The following is a 10,491-nucleotide window of genomic DNA, read 5'->3' as shown; positions in this document are numbered from 1 at the left end:
TATATTTAAAGTGTCTTTTGTTTTCGACTCTTTTTTTATAATTATTTTTGTTTAGAGTGTGGATTTATAGAGGTAAGGTTCTTTGTGTCCCCCTCTTATTTGATGTAATTTTTTTACTAATGAACTTTTATGCTCACTTCAAAATATAAAATTTTTAATTTAGCCCAAGGTAATATAAAATTTTAGGTCCCACCCCTGCCACAAGGTTTGAAGAAACATTCAAGAAAAAAATATTTTCTTAAACCGGTTGTATTAGCAATATATTAGCCTCAAATGTCGGCACAAACCAACCTTAACTCAAAGTAGAGCAAGAGGGGAAAAAAAAAAAACATTAAGCCGGTCTTCAAATATGTCTATTCGTGCTTTTACAGAAACACTGCATTTCTATGTGCTCAATCCATTTATAGATTCTTTTTTATATTAATTCAGCAAGAAAACTTCAAAATAGCACCTTGTTTTGCGCACGGAGAAAGACTGGGGAGGGTCTATAAAAGTCAACAATTTACAGTTTCTTTGATTCTGTGTGCTCAAAAAAGAATACGATTTAAAGTACAAAAAAAGGGGGGGTTGGGTTTTGATCAAGAAACTAAAAATTTGTTAAACATTTTTGCTGAATCTTTAAAAGAGACCTCTGAAAGTTTCTCGAACACATTTTGAGGACTCTAAACAAATTATTTAAAAAAACAGGATCCTATTTCCCCTCGTAAGATTCGAATTTATATAATCGGTTAACAAAAACTATTTAAAAACTACACAATTAAGCCCTTAATAGCTAATTCTCATTTTGTTAAATCAGTGGAACACGAAAGCTAGTGGCTAAGTACAAAAGTTTATATATCCGCTTGAAGACAAATATTTGAAAGACAAAAGAGCATCTGGTTTTGTCCGTTCGAAATTTGGAGATGGATTGGAATTTGGAAACCACAAGCACAGAGGTGTTTGTTTCAGTTTTCTAGGAATTTGGGAAGCCTCAGCTCTGGAAACTGAAATTGTTCATATTTTATATGTAACGTACCCAAATGGACCTCACAGTTGTCAATCTCTCAGATCTTTAGTATGCTAACAAAAGTAATAAAATAAGGCTGATGCTACAATGCCGGGCATTAAGCCCCGGCACCATGCCGGAATTGAAAACAAACCGTTGGATTCAATCTAATCGAATCCAACGGTTGAGATTTAATATTAAATAAAAATAAGAAAAAAAAGGCAAGTTGAAGTGCCGGTTGCTAGCAATTTTATCTCTCTCAAATCCTTAATTTTCACTTATTGAATTTGTTTACTCATCACTTAATTTTCACTTATTGAATTTGTTTACTCATCACTTAATTTTCACTTATTGAATTTGTATACTCCCCAATTACTGTTCCCCTGTCTTTCGCAAACCATTTTCCTCCCCAACTAATATTTATTGTTCTTTCCTTTAGCTCTTGTTATAGATTAAATTGACACTACATTTATGTGTGGTCTATTATAGGATTTGAATAATAGAATACAGTTATAAAATGAAATCCACATAAGCTAGAAAAGGAGGACCTAGTCATAGAGCGTGGATATACTTTTTGTAAGTATAAAGTAATACTTTGTATAAAGTTCTTATTATCATATCTGTCAATTTTATCGATGTTATTAGTTGAACTAATTAAATGTTGTGTATAATAAGCATGAAGTAGAAAGTTCAGGCAAGCAAGGTCTAAAAAAGTTTGTAGGCTAACAATTGTTGAAAAATGGAAGAAATTAACGAATGAGAAGAAGTGTCGAAAACTTAGCTAAACTATGGCTGTATGGTACGGAGGTACAACTGATGTGGTTTTATGACATGCGCGGATGTTTTAAAGTACTATATGAGAAATATAGGTGTCTTTCTAGGACCATGTGAACACTTCTTTTCAGTTTTATTGCATTTACTCTCATTGATTAGCTATACTAATTTCATGTGTGATTGCAGATTATTCTAGGGTATCACTGACACACCTTCAGAGAATCAGCAATGACGTAGCTCTGCGCATTAAGATCAAGGCAATACTGGTTGGCTGGAGTAGTGTCTTCATAGTTAGTACAAAATTTGGAACTAGTGTTCTCTTAACTTTGTATAAGAAATTTAAAACTGTAGTTAAATGTCTAGTACCTCTTTCAAATTTAACTTTCTATGTGTATTCAAATGCTTTTGGTCTTCAATTGAATGCTTGTATTTGGTTTAATCACCTTGGTCTTCAATTGAATGGTTGTATTTGAATGCTTGGTCTTCAATTCAATGCATGTATTGGTGGCTATATTTTCTCCTCCGACCGACTTCGAATGAGGTAAGTAAAATTGTGTGGACCAAACGCCCGTCTGAATAATTTATCTAACTTTGAGCCAATTTTACGATTACATGCCATCAAGCTAGTGTGCTTGTACACATTATACGCCAAATATGTACAAGTACATCCTAAGTAAAGAATGTGTACCTTGTACCTTTATTTCATACCCCTAAAGTAATTTCACCCACAAGTAACTGTGTGTAAGCAAACCCGACTACTTATTTTGCAAATCCAACTAAACTAAACCGTAGCAACACCAACATTACTTTCATTATTCTACTCATCTCCTTTCTTATCGCTTCCCCTCCTGTTCACTCCTCTCCTCTCCTCCCCTTTCTTCAAACCACATAGCAACTAAAAGTTAGTAAGTATGTCCTGTTAATTAGGTGCACATACTAAGGGTTAAACACGACTTCAACGAAACATGCAAGAACTAACTAAACAAATGTAGCAACTCAGGTCAAACACGAACAAAAGGATATGAAATATGAAACGGGTAGAAAATTTTGAAATTTTGTACTTTATTCAAGACATGCAACGTTTGACGTAAAACATGCAAAGTGTAATGAAACAAATGCAACAACTCGGGTCAAATATGGAAGAATGACGTGAAATATGAAATGGGCGGGGAAAGTTTAAAATTTTTACTTTATTCAAGACATGCATGCATCTAACGTGAAACATATAAAAATGACGTCACACATGCAACTTGAAATATTTCATGTCAAATATGCAACATATCTCGTAAAACACGCAATGTTGACGTCAGATATGGGACGACCGAGAATATTTGAAAATATTTCTTTTTTGGCTTTATTGAAGACATGCAACATTTGACGTCAAACATGCAACAACCGATGTAAAATATGCAACCTACAATATTTCACATCAAATATGAAACTTACCACGTAAAACAAGCAACGATGACATCAAACATGGGACGAGTGAGAATATTTAAGAACATTCCTTATTTTTGGCTTTATTCAAGACTCCTTATTTTTGTTTTATTCAAGACATGCAACATCGACGTCAACCATGCAACAACTTATGTAAAACATGCAACATGCAACATTTCACATTAAGTATGCAACCTATCACGTAAAACATGCAACGTTGACGTCAAACATGAAAGCGGTGGGAAGATTAGGGAATATTCCTTATTTTTTACTTTATTCAAGACGTGCAACATTTGACGTCAACCATGCAATAATGCGTCAAACATGCAACAATTTATGTAAAACATGCAGCATGCAACATTTCACGTCAAATATACAACCTATGATGTAAAACATGCAACGTTGACGTCAAATATGAAACAGGTGGGAATATTCGGGAATATTCATTTTTTTGCTTTATTCAGGACATGAAACATGTGATGTAAAATATGCAACACACAAGGTCAAAAATGCAACATTGACATCAAATATGAAACGATTGGAAATATTTGGGAATATTTCCTTTTTTTATTTGATCCAAGACATGTAACATCAGATGTGAAACATGCGCTAACGATATCCAATATGCAATAACGGATGTAATACATGCAACATGTAATATTTCACGTGAAATCTGGCAACTTACCACATACCACATAAAACATGCAACATGATAATACTATTTTTTTCTTACTTGTAATTATATTGTAAAATACTATTTTTTAACATTTTATTTAAAATTTTTATTTTCATTCTCTTTTTTTCAAATTTTTTTTTTTAAAAAAAAAAGTGCTACCGGTTAACAAGTCGGTTGCACCAAGTCTTTGGCTGCCATTTTAGAGACCCCAGCATGACGCCGGCTACAACGCCGCAAACCCATAAAATAAAAGAAATGAGAAAATTAATTAATAAGCCCACATTAGACTAACCTTTTGGCATGCATATGAGAAAGTGGCCAAAAGTCGAAAGATATATCCAATTCAACCGACCAAGAAAAAGAAAGCATAGTGATGACCTTGGCAAAAGTGCTTTATGATTCTCTTTCTTTTTCTTGAATTTTTTTCATTTTCGGTTAATTTTCCAATTGCACTTTTCGTTTTCAATGTTTATATAACCCTCTTTTTTATATTTATATCATTGTAATAAGTAGCAACCCATTCAACTTTTTGGTTGGACAAGCTTTTGCCTTTTTCTTATTCTCACTTTGTGTTTTGGCAAGTGAGCGTACATGGGTGAAAATTAAAAAGAAATTGTTGCAATATTGATTTATTAGTATCATCCACTATCCAGTGACTTTAATATAGATTTAAAAAGAGAGAAAAAAATCTACAGTTTAAGTTAATTATTTAGGTCATTCTTGTATTTTAAAAAACTAACTAAAATATCTATCGTTTCTTTTTAAAGCTATTGGATTTATTTTTTAAGAGAAAATTACTATTATTATTTGATAACTTACAACAAATTGAATTACAGAAGTTAAAAAATAGAAAATAATGAGATAGATCTTGTCAAAAATATATATAAACAATAAATACTTTTTAATTTATTTTAAAAAATACATAGATAAACTAAATAATTGATTCCAATTATGAGGATTAAATAAACATTTAAATTTATAGTCATATGTATTTTTATCTTTTTCACAAAATAATTGTTTTAAAGAGGTTGCTTTTTTTTTTTTTAATTTTTCAAGAAAGTGGAGAGATTGCTTTATCCGAAATGGGTTTGTAGATGCACAAAAAATTGCACTAGAGGATGCACTCACATGCTTTTAAAAAGAGTGAGATCTTCATTCCTTTCACAACATGTTCTACATGCATTCATCAAAACTCTTCATTAATGACATCTTATGATAAAAGCATTTCATTTTTGGCTATTTCTAATACAATAACATCTTTATGTACATTGAATTTGTCGCGAATTTAAAGTTAACACTAATTAAAATATTATTGTAACTCCCTATTGATGTACAACTCAACCATTAAAGTCGTTCATGAGCATATGACAAAATCTTCATCAAAGTATCCGAATCTTAATTAATTACTTACTTCCTAATTAAACATTTGATTCAAGAAAACACCACAAAAATGCGTATTATTAAATAAATTTAATTTCGGAACTCGGCATTTACTACTATACAAAGTCAAAATGACAAGAAGCAATTCATATTGGTACATGAATGATTAAATACAAGGGCAACTTGGGTAATCAACAAATACGAATTATATAGGAATAGCAATCCACTCTTGTTCAACTTTATTTTTAAAGCTTTAGTGACACCAGTAGCATCCAAACAAAAGAAAATTCAAACAAAACAAACAGAAGCACTCACAAAAGAACACATGCGCATCAATGGCAACCAAAAACTCATCTTCTTCATCTTCAACAGCCCGTACATGTCTCTGCTCTCCCTCCACCCACCCGGGCTCGTTTCGCTGTGGCCTCCACCGCGGCGGGTACCGGAAAGTTTCAGCAACTAAGTCAACAGCTGCCCACATCAACAAAATGGACTCAAAGAACAATAATGAGAAGAAGATGATGATGTTGAATACGGCATCAAAAACCAATCTTATAAAGCCATTTTTAATGCGGATCATCAAGCCAGCAAGCCATGATCTTCAAAGGAGAAGGAATTTTCAGCCGAATAAACCCACCAGGTTTTGTCAAACGAATTGTCCCCAAAATAATGATCATAGGGTGGCAGTTTCTTAATCATAAGAATTTTGTTTCTTCATCTTTTTAAATTTTAGTAATGAGGGTTTTATGTATATATATTAGAGTATTGGATCATGTTTGTTTTGTAGGAAAGTGGTTAAATTGAAAGGGGTTTATTTGTTGCATCAATGTGGTGTTAGTTTATTAATTTTCCGTTTTATGTGTTTATGTAATAAACACATAAAAAATTATTATCGTGCTTGCTGCAGATTTTTTTTCTCTTTAATTTTTGGGCTTAATTTCCCTTCGCTGTGAGAATCATTTATTCAATTATGATTTTGGATACCTCAATTGTAAAATGATTTTAATTTTAAACACCTTGTTTTTTTAGCAATAAAAGTGAGTGAAATTCATTCGTCATAGTTATCTAGAGTTTTGCTTTTTTTAAAAAAAATATCATTGAAGATCTTTTATACATTTTTTTCTTTTATATATTTTATATGGTTACGGGGAAAAGGCAACTAAAATGTTAACTTAATGGATACGTTTATATATATAATCTATGATACTTTAAACTGTTAGGTAATTTTTGACGTTTTTATCCTATTATTAATGTGACAGTTATAATATAATCAATGATACAACTAATGAATGACACATTAAGAATCATGCATTGATGAGAATTCAAACTCGGACACGTACGTCCATGTTGCCAACAAAATCACTTGTTTGTCTTTTTCCCAACTCAAGCAAATCTCGGACATGATTTGCCTTGCTCTGTTGAGGTTTTCTTAAATAATAAATGAAATAAAAAAATTAAACTGACTTATTCATCTACTTTCTAATTAATAAGTTTAATTGTATGTACATATCATCATCATGGATTTAAATATCAATAAAATCCTTCGTGTTATCATCAAATCTAATAATTTTCTCTTGAACATTAAATTTAATTCAATGTAAAAGAATACTTTTGAATTTTGATTCGACGCACCCCGTAAGTCTAATCGAAACTTATATTATGATGCTCTATTAATTTGACCTTTATTTTGCAAGTACGAGGCAAAAAGAAGGAATATAATGATGAAGTAGATGAAGGATTGACGGAACAAGAAAACCTTTTGATGACGAAAAAACAATAAGCTTTTGATCAACTTGTGTGCAGAATATGAAAAAGGGGAAATTTACAAAAATATGCAAAATAAGGAACTGCACGTTTATTCAACCAAAATCTAACAAATCAAAGAAGCTTGCGCGGAACGATCCAAAAAGTTTTCTTCTAAATTCAGTGATGATAGAATGTTATTTCTATAAATAAATGGGTACAAGTGGGGATTAACAATGTTATTTCTGTAAATAAATCAGTACAATTGAGTGATTAATTTTATGTGTGGAATTATATACACTCTAATTTATATTCGGGTAAAGATATTTGAACCCATCAAAGTGTTCAAGAAATCCATTTTTTAAATCTATTTATTGCTAAAATACTTATCACATAAATTACTATTATGGTCATACTAAAAGAATTTAAATGATAAAGAGTTTTATTCTCTACACCCCCTCTCCAAGATTAAAGCTATCTCTAATCACATCTAATTTACAATCACAAGTTACTTGAAATTCTACTACTATTAAAACTCTCTTTTTCAAATTCCTTGATGGTTAAGCTTCACATAAGAAAAATAATAATAATAATAACTTGTTGCTACTTATTTTATTGTTCACAAAACAAAACTGTGGGGAAGATTTATATAGATGATGCTAAAATTTTTACTCAAATAAAATAATAACAGATATCTATTCAATTACAGCTTTAATATATATATATGAGTTTAATTATGAGTCTTAAGTAAAACATGGGTTTAATAAATTTTGTGGAATAAGGTTACATTGGGACTTGGGTGGTTTAGCAGAGCAAAACTAAAAAAAATTAAATTTTAATAGTGAGTTTATTTAATAAATGTGTTTAATGAGTGATTTAATAGGTTAAAATAACATTTTTTCCTAATTATTTCTGTAATGGACTCATGAGAAGTCCAAAAAAAAACTTGGGTTGGGCTAACATTGAGAAAAGCCCAAGTTGATTTAATCTGTCGAGATTGGCACCCTTCCATGAATCTAGTTGGGATTCTTGACATCGGTTCAGATAATCTAAACAAACCTCTATTCTATTATAATTATATTTAAGGAAAAATACAAATAACTTGGGTTGGGCTAAGGTTTTACTCTCATATTCATTTTTTCCATCCATTGTTTTTTGTCCCATTAACCTTTGAATGTTTTTCATAAATTACACCAAATAACAAAATCATAATTCATAAATCACACCCAAAAAAAAATTTATTTCTCCACTATTTATTTGCACTATATTCTCACACATAAATATAGAAATCTTGACTAAGAACATACCCGAGTAATAAGAAATTAGGTTAGAAGGAACTTATTGCCTAAATCCAACTTCCTTCAATCTTTATTTCTATAGCATGTGAGAAACAAAATTCAAATTCTATCATCTTTAGACTTCGAAGCAAAGCCAGATCAAGCAAGCAAACAACTTTCATAATTTCATTCCTCCTGCACTTTCCTTCTTTCATTGACAAAGAGTATCTCTTAAGTAATTATCCTCTATTATTCTAATTAATTCAATACCATTGAACAAAGAGGGAGAACAACACAAAGGATATGAAGATGGAAAGAGCCTTTTTTTTTAATTAAATCATATTATCTTGTTTATATTTGTAATTTACTTTTGGGATATTTTAGTAATAAAAAATTCATTAAAAGGTGGGTCTAGTGAGTATTTTTATGGGTTCAAATAGTTTCACCCTTTGATCACTCATTGTATTTCACCAATCTTTATTAATCACTTTTATTCTTATACTTATTTTATCCTTTCTTGAAATGATTTAAAAAGGCCAATAGTTTTTAAGTGCACTCACGTGATAATTTCTATTAATATTTGAATTAATTAATATAATTTCTTAAACCCTAATTTCTTCAAACTTTTTAGATTACTGTTTCTTCTCAAATTTGTATACTCTACTTTTGTAATCATAGAAGAAATAATTTACAATATTCAATAGAGGATGATGAAGAAGTATCAAATCTTTTTTCATAGTTAGGACAACAATAGATAAAATCTTTAAAAGAAAGAGAGAGATATTATAGTGATTATGAGAGTTTTTTTAATAGATTTTATAAGTTTTATATGATGGGTGTTTGTAGAAAAGATAAAAATTATAGTAAGGTTAAATTCAGAATTTGGTGGACATATTGAGAGATAAAAAATAATTTAAAATTTTTAATAGGGTTAATTAAAAAATGGGGGTTAATCAAATATAATAAAGAGATCAAATACCACTATTCAAATAACTAATGCAAAACAAATAAATACTAGAGTCAAAGCTTTTAGCACCCCTCCCAAAAACTCTTTAAAACCCTTCATTTACTCCATCAACTATATATATAAAAAAAAAAAAATCAAAGATTTTGATGACACCCCCTCCAATAGCAAAAATAACCCTAAACCAACGTTTCATAGATAAATACAATTTCAAATTTGACTCACGATCAAGTTTCCCACAAGAAGTTATACTGTTAGATACTCTCCCACTATTCATTAACTTAGAGTTAGTCGTTAGATTAGTAATGTCCACGTTCTTTTAAATTACATAAGTTATCTTTTGTAATATAAAACAGCCATGAGAATTGTTCATGGTATTGGTAGGGAAGAAAACAACGTTTGTCTTGTAACTTAATTATATAGTTTTGATTTATAATTAACTAGTTGTTAAATTCAAATTGGGTTCCATCAATATCGTTAAGCCCTACTTAGTTCTTACTGCTCAATCTTCTTAATTCTTATAACTAATTCTTTTTCTCTTTAACCTGAGAATTCTTTCTATGTGCTTTTTAGTTTTTCAGTTAGTCTTTTGTAATAATCTATCCTCCTTTAGTTTTATAATAACCAAGTGCCAAGCTCGAATTAAAGAGTTATGCACTACTCTAAAAATGATTGCTGGAATCCAACTAATAAATTACAAATGCAGAGAAAAGATTACATCCAAATGCCAATGGTACGTAAGTTTTACACAATTGGAAAACAAGAACTCAACTTTTCAATGGAGATCCCCAGAAAGAATTCTAAGCACAAAGCTTATAACTTCTTGTAGAATTTGAAAACATGTCAATAATTTCCTCTTTAAAAAGAAGATGCAGGCAACACCCATCGCGCCAAAATCAAATCAAAGATAGATGTTAAGCTGCCTACTGTGGTTTCTGTTCACATCTGAGCCAGCGCGGCACTGCCTTCACCCAATAGGAGGATGATGAAATTGTTGGGCTTCATAAAAAAACATTAACACATACAGGTTATAAAACTCTAATAGTTGGCATTCCTTCCTTAATCTCATAGATCTCCTATTATTTTACAATTGTATTTAAGGACAAATACAAATAGGACTAATCCTACTTACACTTCTCTCTCTTTAGTTTATTTGACTTGAACAATATAAATTCTTTTCTATTATCATACATCCAATTCGAATTTAAGAAGTAATTCCCTAATCTAAAATAAAATTCTTGTAATATATAAACAT

The sequence above is a fragment of the Citrus sinensis genome, chromosome 7, assembly GCF_022201045.2.
Source record: "Citrus sinensis cultivar Valencia sweet orange chromosome 7, DVS_A1.0, whole genome shotgun sequence".
Taxonomy (NCBI): domain Eukaryota; kingdom Viridiplantae; phylum Streptophyta; class Magnoliopsida; order Sapindales; family Rutaceae; genus Citrus; species Citrus sinensis.
The sequence above is the reverse complement of the archived record's forward strand: the minus strand, read 5'-3'. Positions refer to the sequence as shown.